This window comes from Prionailurus viverrinus, chromosome A2, assembly GCF_022837055.1.
Source record: "Prionailurus viverrinus isolate Anna chromosome A2, UM_Priviv_1.0, whole genome shotgun sequence".
Lineage (NCBI taxonomy): Eukaryota > Metazoa > Chordata > Mammalia > Carnivora > Felidae > Prionailurus > Prionailurus viverrinus.
The window spans coordinates 47926534-47954426 of record NC_062562.1 but is presented as its reverse complement, the minus strand read 5'-3'; the positions used below and the strand labels follow the sequence as shown (position 1 = coordinate 47954426).

The 27893-nt window shown below is 37.2% G+C and overlaps 1 pseudogene; it reads right to left on the bottom strand.

Moving 5' to 3' along the window:
• Window positions 1-718: 718 nt before the first annotated feature.
• Window positions 719-27893, bottom strand: part of LOC125153261 (tubulin alpha-1A chain-like) — an 87083-nt pseudogene continuing 59908 nt past the window's right edge.

Genomic DNA, 27893 nt, shown 5'->3' with positions numbered 1-27893 from the left:
TTACTCTATGCCTTAAACTATACTCAAATACCAAGTGTTACCAGCTATAAACCCATTAGAGAAATGGACAATTTGGGTATGTAACAAAGTTCTGTGTTTTAAAGCACATGTCAGTAATTGTATATGAGAGTATACACTGCTATACACAAATTAAATGATCAAAGCACAACTTTTCAACATTCAAAACAGAATAAACTTCCCAGCAAAAGCAGTACCTTGCTGACATTTTTAACCTTAGTATTCCTCTTCCTCTTCACTCTTTCAACAGAATCCACATCAACCTCTTCAGAATCCTTTGTCAATGGCACCCATGTCTTCATGAGCCTCAAAAAACTCCTTCCTCCATGCTCTTAACCACATACCAATGAACAAAGGCACATTTAGCATACATCAGGCCAAATCTGTGGTCCAGGTGAGCCCAGGCCTCAGCAATGGCTATGGCTTTGCCCAGCATGCACACAGCTCACTCTCCAGACCTTTGGTCAGGTCTCTAAGTACCACAGTGGGAGGCTGTTATTTAATGCTGACTTTGAAGCCAGTGGAGCACAAGCCTACAAACTGGATGGTATGCATGGTCTTGATGGTGACAGTGGCAGCACTGACATCTCTGGGAACCACACTGCCATGGTACAACAGGCAGCAAGCCATGTATTTACCATGGCAAGAGTCAAATTTTGCCATCTGGTTGGCTGAGTCAAAGCATGTACTGGTAGGCTTTTCATGGTACAGAAAACTGTTCATGGTAGGCTTTCTCAGCAGAGATGACAGGAGCATATGTGGCCAGAGGGAATGGATACAGTGATAGGGTACCAGGGTGGTCTGGAATCCTGTCTGATCAGCATTCAGGGCTCCATCAAATCTGAGGGAAGCAGTGATGGAGAACACATTTTGACCTATCAACCTAATTCGGTTAGTATAGGTTAGGCATTCAATACTGAGGTTTCTATCACAGATGTCCTAGATGACCTTGTTGTCTACCATGAAGCCACAGAGTGCTTCAGGGTGGTGTGGGTAGTGAGGACAGAGTAATAGGGCTCAACAACAGCTGTGGAAATCTGGGGGTGGGGGAGCGCTGGGTAAATGGAGAACTCCAGCTTGGACTTCTTCTCAACAAAGAAAGATTCCATCAGCAAGGAGGTGAACCTTGAACCAGCGCCCCCTCTAAAGCTGTGGAAAACCAAGAAGCCCTGAAGACCTCTGCACTGGTCAGCTAGTTTCCAAATTCAGTCCCAGACAAGGTCAGTGATCTCCTTGCCAATGGTGTAGCACTCTTGGACATAGTTGCCGGCAGCATCTTCGTCACCTGTGATGAGCTGCTCAGGGTGGAAAAGCTGGCAGTAAGTGGCAGTGCAAACTTCATCAATAGCTGTGGGTTCCAGGTCTACAAACACTGCAGTGAGCACATGATTGCTAGCACCTGTATCACTGAATAAGGTGTTGAAGGAGTCATCTCCCCCAATGGTCTTGTCAATTGGCAACTGACCCTTGGGCTGGATGCCATCCGTGTTCCAGGCAACAGAGCTCCCAGAAGGCGTTGCCAATCTGGTTGCTGCTTTAGAGCTGCCAAGCAGATGGTGGAGAGAAAGAGGAGAGGTGGTTGCTTCTTACAGCAAGACTCAGGTGGTCAATAGAAGAGAATCTGCTAAATGATACTTTTAAACTTCTGATTATAAAAGATGAAAAAATCAATATTCTTACATAACTGTCTAATTTCCATCCGAACTTTTACCAGTCACGTTGTTTCTTTGTTGTCATTCTATTCACATTATATACTGAAACTGATTCAAAGGGTTATTCTTTACTTAGTTTTAAAGTTAATTGCATTTTTATGCTCACTTCTGGTTTTTTGTTTTCTTTTGTTTATTTTTGCTACATATCTCTATTCAGTTGATGTTCAGCTGAGGTTTAATCCTTTAACAGTCTTTTCAGGGTAGATTTATAGGAAATAAATTCTCATAGTACCTGCAAGTATCTACTCTTGCCTTTCTATTGAAACAATTTGTCTAGATATAACATTTTGCTCAACTTTATTTCCTGGATGACTGTGCATTTATCCAAACACTGTTTTTTAATGATGTATATTCTTGGGAACTTTAAGGATAGCCTGATATTTTTCCCTTATAAATTATCTGACTTTTGCCAGAATGCTCAAAGAATTATATACTTATCTTTAAAAGTCATAACTTTACTAGGTTGTATTTCAATTTTAAACATACCTTAAACTCGTTTTTCTTTAGTCATCATGTGTTTTCCAATCTTTACTTCTAGATTGTATTCTTAAATGGTATTTTAGAATATGTTTTCAGTTTCCACCTTGATAGGAGGTTTTTATTCAAGGATACAAAATGTATACTGACACTCCTTTATCTGTTTTTGGTATCCTTTTTTTTTCCTTATTAAATCCATTATCAGTTTCTACTCTATGTGTTTACTTTCTTTAGCGTGTCTTGTCTTCTATATTTGTATTGTGTTTTAAAAAGTCCCTGAAGTCTCATTAGTTTGATTTTGTTTTGCTTTCAGATAGTGTCTTAATTTCTGAGATAGTTTTATTTTTCACTTATTTCCTGATCTCTGCCAACTCAGTTTTCATCTGTTTCTGTTGGGCATAATTATAATTTCTTCCTAGAAATCATCTATGCATCAACTTACTTTTAATCTAGGATTGTTTCTTTAAATTTTTCTGGGTTCATAGCAATAACTTTGGTTGCAATATTTTGCAACTCATGGGATTCTGCCATCCCAATGGCAACATTTTTCTGAAGTATGTTCTCTTTTTGCCTTTTGCTTTTCTAGATCCATTCCTCCTTTTCTCTAACCTCCCCCACAACCTACGCCTGCTCCTTATAATATCTTTATACAGATATTCCTTTTACAATATTGCTTACTTTTAATTAGATGAGTGTTAGTAGCAACCTGTGCATTTCAATCATTTGTTACAAAGTATTGCTATTTGGGCCCCTCTGTATCTTTTTAACTTTTGCTGCATTCTGCTCCAAGAGTGATCCTCTCCTGGCACCCCATCAGATCCTTTCTTCCCATGGCACTCCTTCCTAACCATTTATGATTTTTGTGATTTGAAGTGTTCAGGTATCTATTAGTTTGTTTTTTGTTAGTGTCTTTTGTTTTCAGAGCTGTTCCAGATAAAAAAGAATAGAGGTATCCTCATTCTGCCACCCTATACATTATCTTATTGATGTTCTATGTCAAATGCCCAACACATATTACTGAGTACCTTCACTGCTGATAGCAGAGCAGTAGGAAAAAAACAAAACCAACAAATGAACACAACTGACACATATCCCTTATCCCTGCCCCAATGAACTAAGAATAACTAATTAATACAAATAAATCAATCATTTAATTACATAGTGCCCTCTGCCCTGCATGTATTTCATTTGGCTTGCATAAAATATAATTTCAGTGGAGAAAGATTTGCAAACACACCCATACAATGACTATTCTATCAAAAATACATTAATAACTTTCAAATTAATGTCCTTGAGTCTAATTTCACCCCCCCAATCCATCGTTGAAATAACAGCCAGAAATATTTTATCATACCGTTTATCTGTGTAAAATACATTTAAAATAATTATCAAGGGGCGCCTGGGTAGCGCAGTCAGTTAAGCGTCCGACTTCAGCCAGGTCATGATCTCGCAGTCTGTGAGCTCGAGCCCCATGTCAGTCTCTGGGCTGATGGCTCAGAGCCTGGAGCCTGTTTCTGATTCTGTGTCTCCCTCTCTCTCTGCCCCTCCCCCATTCATGCTCTGTCTCTCTCTGTCCCAAAAATAAATAAACGTTGAAAAAAAAATAAAATAATTATCAAAACTGTGTTATTTCTTCCTGAGGAAGAATAATAAAATAGAAGTGGAGGAGTAAATAATGTTTTTTTTTAAAAAAGAAATATATTCAAGCATCTTATATTTAAATGGTTGTAATATGTATCTTCTAGTTTTTTTTCATACCACGTATTAATGGACTTTATTGATGTGTCACCTGTAAAAGCTCCAGGATACAAAACCCTAGTTTAGATTTCCCTATGATGACTTCACAAATGTTTGTTTGCCTATTATTTTAAAATTTTTTTTTTCAACGTTTATTCATTTTTGGGACAGAGAGAGACAGAGCATGAACGGGGGAGGGGCAGAGAGAGAGAGGGAGACACAGAATCGGAAACAGGCTCCAGGCTCTGAGCCATCAGCCCAGAGCCTGACGCGGGGCTCGAACTCGCGGACCGCGAGATCGTGACCTGGCTGAAGTCGGACGCTTAACCGACTGCGCCACCCAGGCGCCCCGTGTTTGCCTATTATTTTAATTTTACTGCCAGTTAAAGGGCTGGCTGGAATTCAGATTGTGAGTTGAACTACCTGGCCTCATCTAGAAATTTCCTTGTAGTTCCATGAACTCAGTTTTGCCATTGGCTTTCATGGGGATCAAGCCTGAACCAAACACCTGGGATGCAAGTAAATGTCTCTGGTAATTCAACCTTAGTAAAGTCCCTCTGCTTTTTTCCTCTTAAAGAACACTGGAGGTGACTTTTGTTTGTTTGCTTTTATTTTTGAAACTAGTACAGCACTAGTGATTCTTAAAATTCAATTCCTTTTCTAATAAAATTAAAAAGAAGAAAAAAGCATGGAAGTTATTTTTGACAGAGAATGAAGCTATTTGGAAGTATGTCCTGGAGAGAAGATGATAGAAAATTTCCCCCACACTAAACCTGAAATTTTTACATAAATTAACTTCAGGCAATTTAATTTTTTTTTCTGTTGACTTGCATTATCATCATGCTAGGCTAACAGGAGGCTAATGATAATGGTGGTGGGGGGGCGCCTGGGTGGCGCAGTCGGTTAAGCGGCCAACTTCAGCCAGGTCACGATCTCGCGGTTCGCGAGTTCGAGCCCCGCGTCAGGCTCTGGGCTAATGGCTCAGAGCCTGGAGCCTGTTTCCGATTCTGTGTCCCCCTCTCTCTCTGCCCCTCCCCCGTTCATGCTCTGTCTCTCTCTGTCCCAAAAAAATAAAATAAAACATTGAAAAAAAAATTAAAAAAAAAAAAGATAATGGTGGTGGGGTTTATTTTTTTTATTTCATTTAAAATTTTTATTTATGTTATTTCATGTTTTTAAATAAGATTTTATTATTTTCAGTGCTAACAGTGTCTAATTATCATATTACATGCCATACAAACATTGTTTCATCCACTCTCACAATGAAAATAACCTCATTTTAGAGATTAAAAAAAGTCACAGCTTACAGGAAACAAATAACTTATTCAAAGTTGTATAGTTACAGTTAGTAATGGCAGAACCAAAGTTCAAATCCAGGTCTGTCAAATACCCAACCCCACACTCCCAACCTTTACCTTATACCACCTGTGTTCTAGTCCCAGACATTGTCACTCTGGAAACTGGGAAAGCATATGAATGCTTGGGCCCCATTTCTAGCATTTCTGACTTAGCAGGATGGGGAGGGAGCCCATTTGTCTGTGACCTCCAGGTAATTCTCTTCTGTATCACTGCTTTAGGAAATAGCTTTATTGAACTAAACACTATAATTTAAAAAGTTTCATATTGTTTCTACACGAGTTCATTTTTCAACTAAGTTTAAAATAGTCTTTAAAATATAAGACAAGACAAATTTTAAAAATCTCAAAAAAAAAATATTCCCTTTAACCTCACCACTCAAAGACAGCTATTTTTCATATTTTGATATGTTTTCTTCTTTTTAGGTATCAGTATATATTTTTTATTGTTTCTTTTATGCCATCTACAATAATGTTCTAGATAAGACATTTTTTTTTTTAATTTTTTTTTTCAACGTTTATTTATTTTTGGGACAGAGAGAGACAGAGCATGAACGGGGGAGGGGCAGAGAGAGAGGGAGACACAGAATCGGAAACAGGCTCCAGGCTCTGAGCCATCAGCCCAGAGCCCGACGCGGGGCTCGAACTCACGGACCGCGAGATCGTGACCTGGCTGAAGTCGGACGCTTAACCGACTGCGCCACCCAGGCGCCCCTAGATAAGACATTTTTGATTTCTGTATTTAATGTTGTAGTATAAGTAGTTGTATGATAACTATGGTCCTTATAAAGCTTGCATCAGTCAGGGTTTTCTAGTTGTTAAGAAAACATGAATCCAATTGGAATTGGTTTATATAAAAGTGAGACTATATTGGTTAATGTACTATACCACAGAAAGAAGAGAATGAAACTGATTCAGTGACAAAACACCATCAGATTTGCTGTCTTTGTTTTTTGTTATTTTCTCTTCCCCCTGAATTTTTCTCACACTGCTTCTTGCTATGTTTTGAATTTGCCTCTCAGACTTCCTATTCCCATGATTTCCATGTGGTCAGAACTACAGGCTCCCATCTTAAGAGCTCAATGCTCAAAACAGAAATTTCCTGTGCTTATTTTGATATGGAAACCTATTTTGGCCTTTGTCTTGGGTCAGGTGTCCATCTCTTAGGCCAGCTGGCTTAATCAGTAAAAGTAAAGTTTTATGATTCACGTAACTTGGTCCCGTGCCTACTTTTGAAGCTGGGAGATAACGTTCTACAACATAACCACAAAATGGAGGTCAACTTACTGTTTAACTTTTTCCACATGGAAAATATATATATGTTGCCAGAAATAAAATTGATAAACCAAAGTTTAAGGATTTGATATAGTTTTCTTAATTGCTTACGACAAATATTTTACTAATTTACATTGCTACAATCACTGCTTAAAAGCACCATGTTTACCATATACATGGTAATTACATTAACAGCTTAATGTAAATCATCTGGGTATATGTACTACAAAAATAATTTCTAGTCATTAGGGCAGACAAAATATTTAAAAGACTATGTAGTTTAGTTATTAGATGATTCCCATGTGTATTTTGTTTATGGATTTTTACATACATGATTATTTTTCCTGAAATTTAAAAACTAAAGGTATATGAATTATTCATGAGTGACATTATTTCATCTAGCTTAAGCAAAGTTCAATTGTGTAGTAGAAAATTGTTTCTCAAATTTTAAGTATTTTGTGTTATTTATCTTGTAGTATGTTTTATGTTACAGTATGACTTTGTGTCATATGTGACAATGTATATATAACACAGACAAAGATGACTACACAAAAAAGAGATGAGTCTGCTAGAAAAAAGATATAAGAATATAAAGGCACTTGGTAAAATTCAGATAAATTAAAAATATCAACAGATGCTCACACTGTCAAAAACAAACAACAAAAATGTAATTTTTCTGTTCTGCCATAAATTTGTTAGGAGTCTGTGTTACCTAACTTACATATAGTGCTCATAGGAAATTATGTAATATACATATCTAACACGTAGATCAATATCTGTATATTAATAACCAGTGAAAGTAACTAGGGCTGTGGGAAATTTGAGGGATATAGGAAAATTCAAGATAGACCTAGTGCAGTAAACAAAAGCAAATTAAAATATATGTGGAAATCGTGGTAGAGGAACAAAAGAACTGACTTCAAAAAAGCTTTCATTCTCCAAATGTTAGCAATGAAAAACATTAAGTATTTAATTATTATAATCAACTGAAAATCAATCAAAGCTGTATAAAGCTTCTATGATAATGGACAAGAGAAAATAGTTTCAAATGTAATACACACAAGTTTCCAAGAATTTTCACACACACTTAAATTGCAACTAAATTACATGAGTTCTACACCCAGGTTGTTTTGGTCAAAACTTAAGTTGGCAGTTAAAGATGGCTTAGTTTCAAAATCATAGAATTCAAAATATAAATAAAGAAGTTATACATGATGAAATAAAAGTGTACTGAAATACCACAGCAGTTGGTATTTAAAAAAATTTTTTAATGTTTATTTCTCAGAGAGAGAGAGAGAGAGAGAGAGAGAGAGCGCGAGAGAACATGAACAGGGGAGGGGCAGAGAGAGAAGGAAAAAAAAAGAATCTGAAGGAGGCTCCAGGCTCTGAGCTGTCAGCACAGAGCCCAACACAGGCCTCGAACTCACAAACAGTGAGATCATGACCTGATTCGAAATTGGATGGTTAATCAACTGAGCCACTCAGGTACCCCAATAGCATTTGATATTTTAAATAAAAACTCATAGATGTCATTCACAAATAAGTAATCTTAACATGAAGATTAAAAATTGCTGAACAACGGTCAATAGAAAAATACACAACAAAAAACTAAAATCAACTGGGAAATAAGTTATTTATACAAATGTGTGTACACACACACATTGCTTCAGGATATTTCTTCAGCACTACTAATTCCTACAAACTTTTTAAAACACACAGTTATTTAAAGATGGATAAGGGTCATACTGGATTACATCATCCACTGAAAATAGTCAAAGTGCCCAAATCCAGTGGGTGCACTGAACCTGACTACGAGAGGGTTGGGGGATGAGGGGCTCATACCAAAAGAACTGAAATAATAAATTATATGTTAATACTCATCAAAATATTAAAATTATATTTGTAAGATTTAGTGAAAACTAAAAAGACTAAAAATCATAATGTTATGTCTAAAGGTTGTGTACACTTATAATTTCATGATTCAAGAAACATCTCTCAGCTTATAAAATCTTCTAATCTGGATAAAATTTAAGTAAAGCATCTTATTTGCCAATATATAACTTCTAAAAAATGGAATATCACTAAAATTAAAAATGAAACAATCCAGAAATCAGGAAATAGATTTTACAACTTATAAATAAAACTGAAACTTAGAAATTCCTGCCTATAAGGGGCACCTAGGTGTCTCAATATCTTGAGCGTCTGACTCTTGGACTGTTGATTTCAGCTCAAGTCATGATCTCATGGTCTTGAGATGGAGCCCCTGGTCGGGCCCCATGGGGCCCAACATGGAGATTTGCTTCTTAAGATTCTCTCTCTGCCCTTTCCCTCTGACCCTCCCTTGCTTGTGCATGCTCTCTTTCTGTCTCTCTCCCTCTCAAAAAACAAAAACAATGACAAAAAAATATTGTGGCCTACAAATTGTAATTGATAGAAAACTTTAAATTCTAGTGACTTTTACATTGTAACACTGTGGTCCTCTCTGGATTGTTACCACCAAACTCAAAGCATACAATGAATCAGCACCAGGTACCCATATTTATTTTGCCTTCAGTAGGTCAAGGAAAATATTAATTTTTAATACCTTGACTCTCTCCTTTCAATAATGAGGGGGAAAAAAAGATTGTTCCTGAAGACCATCGGAAAGACTTCCCTTTAAAAAACTAATTTATTAGCCTTGTCAAAAGTAGTTTCAGCTGGAGGGCGCTGAAAAATAAAAGGGGAGAGATGAGCATACATAGCAGGTATAGAAAACATTTTCAAACATTTTTATTACAAATCAAAACAAAGAAAGGGGGTAACAGTTGAAAGAAGTTTCAGGGTTTAAGATGGGATTTATTTTTAAATATGAGAGGTAATTTTGTATGATTCTATGTTGATGGGAGTGAAAAAGGAATAAAGAATGAGAGTCTAGAGCTTTCTGTAAATAAGCACAATGGACTGGAGCAATGTATTAATGTTGGCTGTACTTGGGGACAAAGCAAAATCCATTCATTATAACAGGAGGGGAGACAGGTTCAGGAGCAGATCTGGGAAAGGGATGGTGAGGAAGAAGTGGAGGAAGGGACAAAGAAGATGGAATAAAATGACTATTTCTCTATAAAAATGAGTCAGAGAAGGAGAAAGAAGATACAAAATTGTCCTCTGAGAGAGCAGGAGACCATCAGAAAAATGTTAGCTAAAGACCCAGTTGAGATCTGTGGGTAGAAATGTAAATGGCATCAATCAGCCACGTCATTCACTCCCTCAGATGTTTAGCAGCACAAGCAGAAAACTAGAAGCAGTGAGGGTTGAAATCTTGCTGAGTGAATACAACAGAGAAAGAGGGGTACAAGGGAACTGTGGGTGTGTACAAACAAATGTTTATCTGAAAGACCATGAAATCTGTACTGGAAAGGAAAGGGGCAAGAAAAGTATGAGAAGCAACTGATAAAACCTCTGATGAAACATTTTGCTGGTGGAGCAGGTACCATAGACAGATTACTGCCCTTAACCAACAACAACAACAAAACAACAACAGAAAAACAAAAAAACAAAAAAGAACCAGCAATGGCTTTGAGAGGGTGACACATGGTCCAGCCATCAGTTGGAGGCAAGTTGGATATTCATCCCACTTCTAGATCCTGTGCTGTGAAACATCAAGGGGGACAAACAGGCTCCACTGTAGAGGACTATGGAGAAAGGAGAGAGACCCAGGGACAGCAGATTTCAGTTGGAGTAAATGTAACTGGCAAAACAGGCAAGTTTGTCAATGACAGATTGTGAGTGCCAATGGGCACAGGGGAAGGACCATGCGGCTATAGAGGTGTGGAAGATTGGATCTGAAAAACAGTATTAACAGCTTACAACTTACGAATTTACTCAAGGAAGTTGCATCAGGAATGGTGCATACTTCTCTTACACACATAAATTCCCCTTTATGCAACAAATGCAATGAGGAATAAACCTTTCCAGGCTTCTGGGAGAATTCTGGGTTCACAAACACTGTCACTTTACAGTTTAAATAATGGTACCAAGGACAGAGAAGAACCTGCCTAGTGGAGCCGCCTTAAATGGACTAATGTTGAATGTCATGACCACTTATCTATGAACCCACAGAATGATTTTTAAAAAGTCCCAAATTCCCTCCCAGACACAAATGACTATTATGGTGAGCAAAATATGATTCTGCTTAGGCAAAGAGAGATTCAGACCAGAGAGAGAGAGAGAGAGAGAGACAGAGAGACAGAGAGACAGAGAGACAGAGAGACAGAGAGAGAGACAGAGTTGGGGGCAGGGGGAGAAAGGATATGTGTGTGTGGTAAAGGAATCTCACAGAGGATGTTTCCTGCCTTTATTTTAAAGTTTTTGTTTAAATTCTAGTCAGTTAACATACAATGTAACACTGGTTTCAGGAGTAGAATTTAGTGATTTTTAACTTACATATAACCAGGTGCACCTCCCAACAAGTGCCCTCCTAATATACCATCCCCCTTTTAGCCCGTCTCAAACCCAACTCCCCTGCATCAACTGCAGTTTGTTCTCTAGTTAAAAGTCTCTTATGGTTTCCCTCCCTCTCTTTTTACCCCTTCCTCTATGTTCATCTGTTTTGTTTCTTAAATTCCACGTATAAGTGAAATCATATGGTATTTGTCTCTCTCTGGCTGACTTATTTCACTTAGCATAATATATTTTAGCTTCATCCACATCATTGTAAAAGGCAAGATTTCATTCTTTTTGATGGCTGAGCAATATTACATTGTGTGTGTGTGTGTATACATTTACATAAGTATATGGATATATACTTTATCCATTCTTTATCCATTCATCAGTCGATGGACATTTGGGCTCTTTCCATAGTTTGGCTATTGTTGATAATTCTGCTATAAACATCTACATTTTGAATCTGTATTTTTGTATCCTTTGGGTAAATACTGAGTAATACAATTGCTGAGTCATTGGATAGTTCTATTTTTAGTTTTTCTGAGGAATCTCCATACTGTTTTCCAGAATGGCTACACCAGTTTGCATTCCCACCAAAAGTGCAAGATTTCCCTTTCTCCACATCCTCGCTAACATCCGTTGTTTCTTGTAGTCTCAATTTTAGCCATTCAGACAGATGTGAGGTGGTATCTTATTGTGGTTTTGATCTGTATTTCCCTGATGATGAGCGATGCTGAGCATCTTTTCAAGTGTCTGTTAGCCATCTGGATGTCTTCTTTGAAAAAATGTCTATCCACAACTTCTGCCCATTTCTGCAATGGATTATTTATTATTTGGGGGGGGGGTGTTGAATTTTGTAAGTTCTGTATAGATTTTGGATACTAACCCTTTATCAGATATGCCATTTGCAAATATCTTCTCCCATTCCATCTGTTGCCTTTCGGTTTTGTTGATTGTTTCCTTAGTGATGCAGAAGCTTTTTATCTTGATGAAGTCCCGATAGTTCATTTTTGCTTTTGTTTCCCTTGCCTAAAGAGATGTGCTAGTAAGATGTGCTACAGCCAAGGTCAACAAGGTTACTGCCTGTGCTCTCCTCTAGAATTTTAATGGACTCCTGTCTCACATTTAGGTATGTCATCCATTTTGAATTTACTTTTGTGTATGGTCCAAGAAAGTGGTCCAGTTTGGGGCAACTGGGTGGCTCAGTAGGTTAAGCATCTGACTTTGGCTCAGGTCATGATCTCACAGTTCCATGAGTTCGAGCCCTGCGTAAGGCTCTGTGCTGACAGCTCAGAGCTTGGAGTCTGCTTCAGATTCTGCGTGCTCCCCTTTGTCTCTGTGCCTCCCCTGCTCACACTCTGTGTGTGTCTCTCTCTCAAAAATAAAAATTTTTAAAAAAGTGGTTCAGTTTTTCTTTGCATGTCAATGTCCAGTTTTCCCAACACCATTTTTTGAAGAGACTGTCTTTTTTTCCATTGGATATTCTTTCCTGCTTTGTTGAAGATTAGTTGACCATATAGTTGTGGGTCCATTTCTGGGTTTTCTATTCTGTTTCACTGATCTAAGTGTCTGTTTTTGTGCCAGTAGCATATTGTCTTGATGCCTACAGCTTTGTAAGATAGCTTTAAGTCTGGAACCATGGTGTCTCCAGCTTTATTTTTCTTTTTCAAGATTGCTTTGGCTATTTGGGGTCTTTTGTCATTCCAAACAAATTTTAGGATCGTTTGCTATGGCTCTATGAAAAATTCTTTGACAGGGATTGCAATAAAAGTGTAAACTGCTTTGGGTAGTACAAACATTTTAACAATATTTGGTCTTCCAATCCATGAGCATGAAATGTTTTTCAATTTCTTTGTGTCATCTTCAATTTCTCTCATCAGTATTCCATGGTTTTCATAGTATAGATCTTTTACCTCTTTGGTTAGGTTTATTCCTAGCATCTTATGGTTTTTGGTGTAATTGTAAATGGGATCTATTCCTTGATTTCTCTTTCTGCTGCTTCATTACAGGTGTATAGAAATGCAACAGATTTCTGTATGTTGATTTTGTATCCTGCAAGCCTGCTGAATTCATGTATCAGTTGTAGCAATTTTTTGGTGTAGTCTTTCAGGTTTTCTACAAAGATATCATGTCATCTATGAATAGTTAAAGTTTGACCTTTTCCTTGTTGGTCTGGATGCCTTTTATTTCTCTTTTTAGTCTGACTGCTGAGGCTAAGACTTCTGGTACTGTATTAAGTAACAATGGTGGGATTGGACATCCTGGTCTGGTTCCTGACCTTAGAGGAAAAGCTCTCAGTTTTCCCCCATTGAGGATGATACTAGCTGTGGGTCTTTCACATATAGCCTTATGATGTTGAAGTATGTTCCATCTAGCCCTACTTTGTTGAGGGTTTTTATCAAGAATGTATGCTGTAATTTGCCAAATGCTTTTTCTGTACCTATTGACAGGATCATATGGTTCTTATCCTTTCTTTTATTAAAGTGGTATATCACATTGATTGTGAATATCCCCTATAGCCCAGGAATAAAACCCACTTGATAGTGGTGAATAATTCCTTTAAGGCACTGTTGGATTCAATTTGCCAGTATCTTGTTGAGAATTTTTGCACCCATGTTCATCAGGGATATTGGCCTGCATTTTTTTTCAGTGGGGTCTTTTTCTGGTTTTGGAATCAAGGCAATGCTGGCCTCATAGAAGGAGTTTGAACATTTTCCTTTCATTTCTATTTTTGGAACAGTTTGAGAATAGGTATTAACTCTTCTTTAAATTTTTTTTTTCAACGTTTATTTATTTTTGGGACAGAGAGAGACAGAGCATGAACGGGGGAGGGGCAGAGAGAGAGGGAGACACAGAATCGGAAACAGGCTCCAGGCTCTGAGCCATCAGCCCAGAGCCCGACGCGGGGCTCGAACTCACGGACCGCGAGATCGTGACCTGGCTGAAGTCGGACGCTTAACCGACTGCACCACCCAGGCACCCCGATATTAACTCTTCTTTAAATGTTTGGTAAAATTCCCCTAGGAAGCCATGTGGCCCTGGACTTTTGTTTGTTGGGAGGTTTTTGATTATTGATTCAGGTTTTTTTCTGGTTATGGGTCTGTTAAAATTTTCAATTTCTTCCTGTTTCAGTTTTGGTAGTTTACATGTTTCTAGGAATTAATCTATTTCTTCCAGATAGCCCAGTTTGTTGGCATATAATTTTTCATAATATTCTCTTATGATTGTTAGTATTTCTGTGGTGTTGGTTGTGATCTCTCTTCTTTCATTCATGATTTTATTTATTTGGGTTCTTTCTCTTTTCTTGTTGATAAGTCTGGCTAGAAGTTTATCGATTTTGTTAATTCTTCCTCCTATCCATTGATCTGTTATACTGTTTTGTTTTTTCCATACCATTTATTTATGCTCTGATATTTATTAATTCCCTTCTTCTGTTGGCTTTAGGCTTTATTTTCTGTTCCTTTTCTAGCTCCTCTAGGCGTAAGCTTAGGTTGTGTAGTTGAGACTTTTCTTGCTTCTTGATGTAGGCCTGTATTGATATATCTTCCCTGTTAGGACTGCTTTTTCTGCATCCCAAATGGCTTGGACTGTTGTGTTTTCATTTTCATTTGCTTCCATATATTTTTTTTAATTTCTTCTTTAATTTCCTGGTTAACCCATTCATTCTTCAGATTATGATGAGACCGATGTGCTGCCTACTACACTAAGGAAGCAGGTAACCCATTCATTCTTTAGTAGAATGTTCTTCAACCTCCATGTATTTGTGGTCTTCCCAAATTTCTTCTTATGGTTGACTTCAAGTTTCATAGCATTGTGCTATGAAAATATGCATGGTCTCAATCCTTTTGTACTTGTCAAGGCCCAATTTGTGACCCAGTATGTGATCTATTCTGGAGAAAGTTCCATGTATACTCAAAAATAATACATACTTTAAACCAAGAATTGAGCTCATTCTGAAAGATAGAATCATCCTTGTTTTTTGGAAAGTGTACAGTATGCTTCTAATGCTAAAAAAATTACAGATTCTTTCTGCCAAAATTTATAATAATAAAAGTTGCCCCTAATTCTACCAATCTGTCTACCACACTACTATAATTTTAAGGTGAACTCTTTAATCTCTTTTTATATGTATATAAAAATGATGTTTTCATTGACATCATATCTGTACATAATGTAAATAGTTTTCCATATTTTACTTTGTTGTTTTATTTATTTTTTTTATTTTAAAAAAAAAAATTTTTTTAATGTTTATTTATTTTTGAGACAGAGAGAGACAGAGCATGAACGGGGGAGGGTCAGAGAGAGAGGGACACACAGAATTTGAAACAGGCTGGCTCTGAACGGTCAGCACAGAGCCCGATGCGGGGCTCAAACTCACAGACCATGAGATCATGACCTGAGCCGAAGTCGGAGGCTTAACCGACTGAGCCACCCAGGTGCCCCATGTTGTTTTATTTTTTAATGTCAGTTTGTGCAACTTTTCCCATGTCACTTCTTGTCATCAAACTCATAATTTTTTTTTAATTTTTTTTTCAACATTTATTTATTTTTGGGACAGAGAGAGACAGAGCATGAACGGGGGAGGGCAGAGAGAGGGAGACACAGAATCAGAAACAGGCTCCAGGCTCCGAGCCATCAGCCCAGAGCCCGACGTGGGGCTCGAACTCACGGACCGCGAGATCGTGACCTGGCTGAAGTCGGACGCTTAACCGACTGCGCCACCCAGGCGCCCCTAAACTCATAATTTTTAAGGACTGTGGAGCTTACTATAGAAAATCCATATTTATCAATTTCTTATTAATGGATACTTTGTTTCTCATGTTTTTGCTACTGTAAAAAAGAAATATACTTAATACATCATTGAATGTCCGATTATTCCCTTGGGTTAAATTCCTAGAAATGAGATTCTGAGGTCATTCTGAACTCAAAGGGTTCATTCTGAACATGACTATATCTCCTCTTGATTTATCTATTTTTAAAGCCTGCCATTGTTTTTAAAGCAGGTGACTCTTAGGGCTCCTGAGACTAGCTAAAAGCAAAACCTTCAGTGGAAATTATTTTCACTAGGACCTTAAAATAGACCTATAAATATATCTATTAAATTTATAAGTAGTCTTATTTCAGCAGCTGCTCAACTTTGGAACAGCCATGATTTGGTTCAGGGTAGTTCAGAGGCCAATGAAAGAACTGTTAAAAATTAATTCAGATAAAAATAGAATCTCATGGGGTGTGTGGGTGGCTCAGTCTGTTAGGTGCATGACTCTGATTTTGCTTCAGGTCATGATCTCGTGGTTAGAGTTCAAGCCCTGCTTCAGTCTCTGCACTGACAGTGTGGAGCCTGCTTGGGATTCTTTCTCTCTCTTTCACTCTCTCAAAAACAGAAAAAAAAAAACTTAAAAAAATAGAATCTCTATTGTACATAAGGAACATGACTCCAGATAATACGAAAACATTATGACCTTTGGTACCTACAATTTTTTTTTATAGCAATGGTTTTGCTTTTAGGACACAAATAAGATGTTCCAATTCACTGTTCAAGTAACCATTTACCTGGTGTCACATAAACTGTCCCCAATTTCAAAAGGAAATTAATAATAAATTTCAATTTGAGGCAAGTCAAAGGTACATATACATTATGGAGCTAATTTCAAAACAATGACACAAAATTAAAATGAAATAGCTTCTAAAATTTGAGAGCCTTTGGACACAGTAAATCTTAGTTATGGGAGAAAGTGAAACATCTGATGATAAGATCCAGTCTGATAAGATGCAATAAAAACATGAAGCATGATACATAAGGTCAGAAGGATCAATATAAAATGTGAAATGAACACACAAATTGCATAGTCCTAGTCACCCAAAGTATTTGGAAGTGACAGGGGAATTAAATACCAAGTAAAGTGGAATATTAAATGAGGTTGAACACACCATACATCATTCCTAAATCTATCTAGGTATTCCTAAAATGTGTGCCACTTTTTCCCTGGAAATAACTAAGATCTAAGCCAAGGTTAAATAAAAACTAAAGTGAGAACATGGATATGATGAAATTTAAATGATGGCATTGTGTATATTTGAGGGGAAAGAGATGACAAGATGGGGTGATTGGCAGCAGTAAAACAGGGTTTAGAGAACAACAGATATTTATTGTTATAAAACACAGTCTGACTTACTGGCTTACTCTTATACCTAACCTTGAAATTATTATGGCAAAACCCAGAGGAATTCAAATTGCCAAAAAACCACTGACAATGAATCACATAGCAGCATGACATTTATCCCACAAAGACCTCTGACTTACTCACATAACTCTTTAACAAGCACAAAGGCACTTCTTAAAATTTTTTTGAAACATACTCCCTTGGTAGTAAAAAGTGCCTTGGAAAGAAGAATACCTTTGCAGTTTGTCATGGCTGGATTTCAGCTCTGTCTTTGCTACTTGCTGGTTGGTAAGCTGGAACAATTTACAGACTCCCCTGTGCCTCAGTTTCCTTATCTGTAAAATGGAGATAAGTCTTCTGAATGTTAACCAAGCTAAAATATAAGCATAATGTCTGTTAACTTCCCCCAAACTGTTAATTTCTCTTTTTTCCTGCTACACTTTAACCTCTAGAAGCTACAAAAATATGAATTGATTTTAATTTAACTGTTGTCTTTAATTTAAGGATAAAATCAGTTTCTGAGATGAAATGTAAAGGGAGGGGGAGGTGATGAGAAACATGGATTAATGGTACAGACTATAGTTTACATGGTGCTTTTCAGGCCCATCTCAAAATCTCATGAACAGTTAGAAACCGTAATATTATACCATCTTCTGTACACAAAACCTGAGGCTGTAGGTGACAATGACTTTGAGACTAATGTTCTCCTTCTCATACTAATAGTGTCTTACATGCTCTGTTATGAATGAGGGTAATGTTTAAAAATTGTTTAATTTTTCTTACACTTTTTACAGTACCTGGTTTTCATCTTATTGCCAGAATTTCTAGGTATCTATCTGTCCGATAGAATTTACTATAGAAGAAATGCCAAAAGGAGACACTATCGCTGACAGTCAAAATTCAGTAGGACAACAGCCTTGAAAAATATGTTACCGTCCTCATAACAGATCTGCTACATTATTTTCTGTCTTTTCATTTCACGTGACTGACCTAGTCAGACTCACTGCAAAATTCACCCACTGTGTAGAGACCAAGACCTTCCAAATTGCTTGACTACAGAAGGTACCATCCTCACTGTATTCATTGTGTAGAGATCAAGACCTCTTAGTTGCTGAACTACAAAAGGTACCATCCTCACAGTAGTCAACGGTTTTCTCCAAAGAATGCCATTACATAGAAAACATAAAATGCAAGGAGATACTTCTATCCCACATAAAGTCAGATGGATTTAGACTAGAGTCAAGAAGATGGACGGGAAATGAAGGGAAAACAACTTCTGCTGTCTACTTAGGTGATGCAAAGGAGAAGGTCAGGGCAGAGTTGTTCATGAAGGGAATAGATCAGGTGTCCCAGATGGGAAAATGCATCTGATAGTTCAGGAAATCATGAATGATAGGAATGATTGCCCTATTAATCTGGAAGGGGACTGCCTTGTAGAGTGCTCCCACAACCATGTGGAGGACAGGCACATAAAAACAGAAGGCTGTAGAGAGTTAGGTTCCCGGATGGCCCTCAGATCTGATATGGCAAAGGTATATCTAGAGCAGGTGAACAAGTGGGATGTTGAGCAGATTAGGGGTTCTGTTCCCAGGACTGCATACCAACTGGGATTGACAGTTAGACAATCAGGGCATGGATAGCACCAGCAAGAGCTCACATGTTTCTGAGGTAGCCAGAAAGTATCACAGGGCCCTGTCTATACCCAGAGAAAGGATGATGGCTATAGTCCTAAATGCCAACAGGGCTGACAGTTCCAAAATGGACAAAGGACATCACTCTGGAGGCCAGGGCAACAGAACAGTGGCAAGAGGAAGCATAAGCAATCCCTCTCCTGTACCCAGACATCTTCTTTAGGAAGGAAGCAGGGATATTTGGGGTAGAGCAGTCTTTGAGACAGAGTAAGGGATTATGTTCAAATAATCTAAACAATTTCCAAATACCTTGAATAAATTTGTATTAATAACTTGTAGATCAGGTTGGAGGAGGCAAATACAAATAGTTATAGAACACAGACAAAAGTTGCATTTTTCTCTCCATAGCTAAGATGAATAAGAATTATCTGAGAAATGCTACTACCCATGAGTTGTGCACTGTTTACATCTGCATGTCTCCTAGAATTTACAAAACACCTCCAAATACATTGACTTTAGAATCAGATTATCAAGCTAGAAAATGTGGATTTTGCCAAGAGGTCTGAGGCTACATAAAACAAGAGAGGCAGGAAAGAAAGATAAATGGGGGAGGTTAGTTATAATAATCTTGAAATGAAAGAATAAGACTGAGATCTTGCTCTGCCACATATGGGAACACACTATAAAGCTGCAACAATTACATCAGTACAGTGCTGAAGTAGACATGAGACATCAGGACAACAGAGTAGAGTCTGGAATAGACATACATATATATGAATTTCCACATGTATACAAATTCTTATACGAAAATATAGAATTCCAAATTAGTAAGTGGAGGATGAACCATTCAGTAGTAGGAGTATCTATAAGAGGTTATCATCTTGTGTGGAAAAAAATGTTAGATGACTACCTGGCATCCCCCTCCCCCACAGACACACCTTTCAAATGGAATTTATGACAGAAAATACATTTTAAAATACTGAAAAAAGGGGTGCCTGGGTGGCTCAGTCGGTTGAGCATCCAACTTCGGCTCAGGTCATGATCTCACACTCCGTGAGTTCGAGCCCCGCGTCGGGCTCTGTGCTGACAGCTCAGAGCCTGGAGCCCGCTTCCAATTCCGTGTCTCCCTCTGTCTCTGCCCCTCCCCCACTCATGCTCTGTCTCTCTCTGCCTCAAAAATAAATAAAAACAGTAAAAAAAATTTTTTTTTAAATACCGAAAAAAATACATATATACAAACACACACACACATACACATATTATTTGGAGAAAGCATACTTCCTCAAGAATAAAATAAAAGCCACAAGCTATAAAAGAGTTAAATAATTTTCATTTTAATTGAACAATATTCAATTTAATTAAAACATAATTTTTAAGAAACAAAAATTAAATTCCTATATGGCAAATAACACTATAAATAACTTTAAACTCACAGATGAATCAGAAAATTATTTACAAATATAAAGACTGATGTACTCAGATAAAAACTATTAGATAGAGTATTTATTAGTGTAATTTGTTGTAGGACAATTTGGTTATAATAGTTAACATTTTAATTGAGGATACATAAACTGCCCCATTCACTTACACCAAGACAATACTTTGAGAAAGAAGGGACGATGTTAGGGAGGGAGGTATTTGAGAGAAACTAGGGATTTACACTCAAAAGAGACTTTTTTTCCTAAATGCACTGAATTACATGCTGATTTAAATATTTCTTACTGTTAGCCATCTGGATGTCTTCTTTGGAAAACTATCTCTTCATGTCTTCTGCCCATTTATTTCTTAGATTATTGGTTTTTGGGTGTTGAGTTTGGTAAGTTGTTTATAGATTTTGGATACTAACCCTTTATCTGATATGTCATTTGCAAATATCTTCTCCCATTCCATTGGTTGCCTTTTGGTTTTGTTGATCCAAATGGCTAAGAGACACATGAAAAGATGCTCAATATCACTCATCATCAGGGAAATACAAATCAAAACCACAATGAGATACCACCTCACAACTGTCAGAATGGCTAAAATTAACAACTCAGGAAACAACACATGTTGGCGAGGATGTGGAGAACTTTTGTGTTTTGTGATGGGGAACACTTTTGCACTGTTGGTGGGAATGCAAACCACTGCAATCACTCTGGAAAACAGTATGCAGGTTCTTCAAAAAATTAAAAATACAGCTACCATATGACCCAGTAATTACACTACTGAGAATTTATCCAAAGAATATAATAATGCTGTTTCTTAGGGGCACATGTATCCCAATGTTTATAGCAGCACTATCAACAATAGCCATATTATGGAAAGAGTCCAAATGTCCATCGACTGATGAATGGATAAAGAAGATGTGGCACATGTACACACACACACACACACACACATACACACACACACACACTGGAATACTAGTCGGCAATGAAAAATAATGAAATCTTGCCATTTGCAACAACGGACAGAACTAGAGGGTGTTATGCTAAGCAAAATAAGTCAGAGAAAGACAGATATTGTACAATTTCACTCATGTGGAAATTAAGAAACTCAACACAAACATAGGGTAAGGGAAGGAAAAATAAGACAAAAACAGAGGGGAAGGCAAACTGTAAGAGACTCCTAAATAGAGAAAAAACTGAGGATTGCTGGAGGGGAGATGGGGGAGGGATGGGTTAAGTGGGTGATGGGCATTAAGGAGGGCACTTTTCAGGATGAGTACTGGGTATTATATGTAAGAGATGAATCACTGGGTTCTACCACTGAAGCCAAGACTATAGTATATGTTCACTAACATGAATTTAAACAAAAAATAAAAATAAAAAACTAATATAAATGAATAAATATTTCCTACTAGTAATCAGTAGGTACATACATTATTAGGTTTTTGTCACATGGAACAAATGTCTCTACAAATGCATACAGATATGCACAAGGATAAGAAGTGAAGTACTGTTTAACAGGAAAAATAGCAGTTACCTATTACTGAGTAAAACTAAGGTAGATTTCCATGGTCTAATGTGGACAAAGTTCAATAACATGTTCCCAGATTAAAGGAAGTAAACTGTAGAAATGTACATGTAGTATAAAATAGTTTCATAAAAGGTGACAATCCAAAAACCCATTATGTGTGTGTGTGTATATATATATATATATATATATATATATATATATATATATATATTTGTGATTGTGTTTTGTATATGCATATAAAATCTAGAATGATCTTCACCAAACTTTTAACGGTGTTTACATTTAGGAAGTAAAAATGGAAAGGAGAAATTACTATTTTAATTATGACTTCTTCATTCTTTTCATTGTTTACTTTTTTTATTTTTCTTCCTTCCCTTCCTTCCATCCTCCTTTCCTTTTCTTTCCCTTCCTTTTCTTCATAATTTAAAACATGAAAAGGGCTGCTATTTATTTTATAACATGTTAAATGACTAAACCATCTTTGTATAACAAAGCAGGGTGTAATCCTGTATGCTGATTAGAATCACAATTTTGTTTAAGAAAATTAGTAAACACACTCAAAGATTTAGTCTTGATTGCAGTTGGGAGGGGGGGAATTGACCAACATATGAATAACTGCTATGGATAATTTAGTTTACTTAATCTTATTTCTAACTCAACACTGATGTGACTTTTATTATCCAGAAAAAAAATGCTATTAAAATGACAAAAATTCAAGTCAACTACCTATTTTAAAATATCTCTTTTTGTACCTAATCCTTAGGCAATTTTGAATTGATGACTTAATTTGTTACTTCAGCAAACACTTAAGAAGGTACCTGTCTTAGGCAGAGTCCCCTAGGAGACCCTGAGATCAGGGTTTGATTTGGGTGAAAGTGATTTATTTATTAAGTGCTCCCACAGGATATCAGTAAGGGACTGTGGGGAGAAGAGGAACAGGAAAGGGAAGAAAGCCCAATAAAGAGGGGGTTTCAGACAATGTCTCTCTGGAGTTTCTAAGTCTATTCCAGCAAGAGATCTTAGGAGCTTTAACTAAATTCAGTTATCCAGCTCCAGACAAAGTGGTTGGGTTTCAGTTATTAGTTGACTAAGGGCCACTGCTGAAGCTGGGGGTAGGTGGGAAATAAACTAGGCAGCATGTGGGTAAAGGATTCCAAAGCCCTAAGGCAGGAGAGGGATGCACCTAAAGAGAGAAAGAGATCCAAGGACATCTGGGCAGAGCACAGGGGTACCCATTTCAGAAAAAAATTTATTTTATTTACAAATACTTCATTTGTCCAAAATATCGAGTTAAACAAAAGACTTTTTTCCTGTTATTGCACAACAGGCCAAAAAAAAAATTTTTTTTCAAAAACTACCAGTTAACAAAGCAGCAGAAGCAGCAGTTCTAATTTAGGGAGGTTTCTAAGAATTCCCAGAAAGGCAAACAATTTAACACCTTCCAATTTAGTCAGACCAAAGTTCAAAGTTCTTAATATTTCATGGACTTAAGCTTTCCAGTTCTAAGATCAAAACAGTTTCTACTGTTTTGAAACAGTAGCTCCTATTTCTACTTTTTCTTCAGGATCAATTTATTTTTTCAATTGTCAGCATTCTATTCTACCGTCTGGGAAACTTAGTAAACAAATAATGTAAGTTTGTTTTAGAAAACTCTAAATATTTCACAGAGATAATCCCAGTTATTTATTGTTTAATTATCCTAATGCTTCCCTGGACACTAGGGAAAAAGAGTGCTTTGAGGCTGATTGCATGCAAAATTTCAACTACAGTGCAAAGGAAATAACTCAAAACAAGATATACCCGAAGATGGAAAGTGCTCAGAGACCCTACTAGTCGTGATGCTACATGAACATGCTTTCATTTTCCCCCACAGAATTCTTATATTCTGACACATTTCTCCTTGTCACCTTGGGCAAGTCATTGAATCTCTTAACTTCAGTTCCCCTATTCATTTCCTGATAGGGCTGTAGCACGCAGTGAGCACTGAGGAAATGCTCGTTCAGTCTACGAGAAGATGAAGGATATACCAATCTTATTTTGATCTCTGCATCTTAGTGTGTGTGGCTCTACACATCTAGAACATACTCATCTTTTTTCTTACCCATCTATATTCCTTTCCGTTGCTACTTAACACATTTCACAAATTTAGAGGCTTAAAGCAACACTCAGGCATTATCTCACAGTTTCCATGGGCCAGAAGTCCAAGCATAGCTGAGCTGAATCCTCTGCTCAGGGTTTCACAAGGCAATAAATAGAGTGTCAGTTGGGCTGCACTCCTTCTCTGGGTCTTCTTCCAGGCTCATGTGGTTGGTGGTGGAATTCAGTTCCTTGTAGGTATGGAACTGAGGCCTCTGTGTTCTTGCTGTGTATGGGCTGAAGGCCGCTCTCCGTTCCTCGAGGGCACTCACAGTTCCTTTCACAGCACAGCAACTCACTTCTTCAGAATCAGCAAGGGAGGACACTTACCTTACCTCTCACTCTGCGGTGCTCAGATGCAGCATACATATATATGTGTGGGGTTAGAAGCAAGTGAGTCACGGGTCTGCTCACACTCAAGGGAAAGGATCTCACAGGAGCATGACTCTCTTTTGATTGCCAGACACCAGAATCTAAATAGGACAGAACTAAGATATATCTAGAGTGCTATTTTTCATCAGTTATCACATCTTATAAAACACACACACAGACAAAAACACACAGACACACACACACCACGCATTTACCGCTAAGTGGTAAGTGGGTACTGGTTGAGATTTTCCCTACCCTGGAATCTTGGAAATACAGCGGGCTTTACACGTCCTTTGGTCATGCTACCCATCAGCAAATGATGCTAAATTTTCTACGGAGAGACTTAAAAGATTCTAAAAGCATTCATTTCTTCCCGATTCATGTGTCTTCACTCTATTCCAAACCACAAATAAATCATGTCTGAAAAAGCCTCTTGGTTGTATTTCACGCTTCCAGTCTTCTGTAACTCCACTGAACGATACCCATGCTATGCCCTAGACTATTAACACACAGCAATCTCATGTGATCCTTATGGCACAGGCCAGATGATTTCTTTGCTTAAAACATTTGAAAGCACTTAAATATCTCCTATTTCAACAGCAGATATATAAATAGTAAGAATGATTTATATATTATTTTTTGTTTGGGTAACAAAAACAGTATTAAAATAATGTTTTCAAAAAGTTAAACAGGCAAAGTGTCAAGTGCATATGAATGAAGGCAAGTAACTTATGGTGAAATAAAAGTACATAAAGCTTTGTTTTTAAGATGTAGAAACAAGACTAGCTGAAGGCATTTTGTTTTTAATTTTAATTTTTCTTAAAATTAACATGTATAAGAAAACCTATGTTTCTGTAGATCAGTGTGTGGAGCACAAAAATTACTAACCAATCGAGTGTTACCTACAGTCAGCTACGATCTAAATGGGAAAAGCGATTCTACTGAAGTGTGCTGTTTTCCAAGGCTGTCTGCTGAGTCTGACAAAACTCACGTCAGTCTCTCACACTAAGGAAGCTCATCTTAAATACTGATGTTATGAAGTAATTAGTACTGTAATTAGAATAAGTGAAAATTAAATTCTAAGAAGGAAAAAAAAAACCTTTAAAACAGGATCATTGATGGCCAAGACCTATACAATTTGACATAGCGAACAGAACCGACTATTCTCTTCCATCTGCTTTAGGAGCATTAGGCTTTAGCTGTAGTTTTTAAACATGCAAGAAATCGATACATGGTTAAGTTCAGATTTGAAAAACATGGAGCTATTTATTCATTTATTATTATTTTTTTTACCATGTGTTTATTTTTGAGAGACAGACAGAACATGAGCAGGGGAGGGGCAGACAGAGAGGGAGACAGAATCCAAAGCAGGCTCCAGGCTCTGAGCTGTCAGCATACAGCCCAGTGTGGGACTCAAAGTCACAAACCATGAGATCATGACCTGAGCCAAAGTCAGGTGCTTAACCTACTGAAAACCCAGGCACCCCAACTATTTATTCATTTATTAACAAACAATATGAGCCTTTCTTGGGGGCTTTGCTAAATTTGGAGAAGTCAAGCAGGGATGTTTAGTATTCTGATGATTCCCCAAAACCTACTTTGGTGACTAATGTTTATTTAAAGCTAAAAAAGATAGGGGTAAATTTGTTAACAAATTAGCATGCCTTGCCCAAGGAATTATACAGAAATGAAATAATTGATTCTCATTCTTCCACAGCTCAAACAAAATTTCTTTTATTAGTATTCATTATTAAATATTTCTAACTACTGATTATCTTGTGTTACATTAGCATATGACTCTAGCAGCATTTCTTGCCCATGGTTAAAGAAAAGTAATCCTCCAGACATGCTAAAATAAAATGCAGCTAAATATTTCTGGACAGCTGAAAATGTTCTTTAATGATCAGTAAATAAATATGTGCGGTAAAAATTGTAGTATCTGATGGTGTATCCTAATAATCTTTTGTGTGTTCATTCTATTTTGTTTTATTTACCGTACCATGAACAATACTGACATTATACCATTTTGGCTTAAAAGGCCCATTCTTAGACTAATGTTTCCTTTTAATTAAATATAACAGTTTTTTTAAAGAAGTGGCCATGGGGCGCCTGGGTGGCGCAGTCGGTTAAGCGTCCGACTTCAGCCAGGTCACGATCTCGCGGTCCGTGAGTTCGAGCCCCGCGTCGGGCTCTGGGCTGATGGCTCAGAGCCTGGAGCCTGTTTCCGATTCTGTGTCTCCCTCTCTCTCTGCCCCTCCCCCGTTCATGCTCTGTCTCTCTCTGTCCCAAAAATAAATAAACGTTGAAAAAAAAAAAAATTAAAAAAAAAAAAATAAATAAAGAAGTGGCCAAAATCCTCTTTATTTATTTATTTATTTATTTATTTATTTATTTATTTATATTTAATTTTTAATGTTTATTTTATTTTTGAGAGATAAAGAGACAGAGCATGAGTGGGGAGGGGCAGAGAGAGAGGGAGACACAGGATCCAAAGCAGGCTCCAGGCTCTGAGCTGTCAGCACAGAGCCCAATGCAGGGCTTGAACCCACGAACCATGAGACCATGACCTGAACCAAAGTTGGCATTCAACTGAATGAGCCACCCAGGCGCCCCCAAAATCCTCTTTAGATGTTTCCTTTGCACCATTTATACTATGCCTGATTCAATTTATTTTAGATTCTAATATCCAAGCCTTAAAAAGAATCAGAAGTCATTGTCTTCAACAGAACTGCTCCAATAAGCAGTTTGACTAAAATGTCAAACAAAAGTAAGTCATGGCATGCCTTGATGTTATTACCAATCTACAGGAGTCATCATGCTTGCTTGAGCCACACAGATTTTAAGGGAAACTGTTCTGCTTACCCTTGTCATATCTGAGCCATGTTTTATACCTTGTGTCACAGTCCACTCCTTGGCCTCAGCTATAGAACTCAGGTGAGTAGTTAACAAAAGATCCGCTATCTATAAATCAGTCAGTATCTAAAAGAAATGAGGTAGGGTAATCTGATCATTCCTTAGGAATTTGAACTAGGAAACACAAAGTAATAGGAACAATTAATAGTAACATAAATGCATAAAAGGAGAAGGGAGAACAGAAAATAAACTCCTGAAAACTAAGGAAAAAAAAACAGAAAAGAAAGAAAAATTATAAGGAAGCTGTGACACAAAGGTAGTGTGTCAAGATGATAGAGAAACTCCATGGAAAGGATCCACATGTATTCCAAGAGAAAATGAGAATAGCTGATTCACAGAATTGGCAGTTTCTAAAGCTTTTCATCTATGGGTATCTCACAGTAACCTTATTCTTCCTCTGAAGTTTCTTGAATGTCTGTTTAAATCCATACATCAACAGAAACAATAACAAATAATTTGATACTCGTGTCTTGGTGTTATATTCAAACTATTAAATAATCAGTTAGCAACCTGAATGAATGGATGCTAAATGTAAATACGTTTACTCATACATCCAGTGGCCTAAAATATTCACCCTGATAGCTCCATGTAATATATATATATATATATATATATGTCTAAATCAGAGCTGGTAACATTATACAAATCATCCTCTGTTCACCTTTGCCTTTGCCATCAGTGCAAAAACGATCATAAAGTTTGAAAGTAGCAGCAGGATTCCAATCT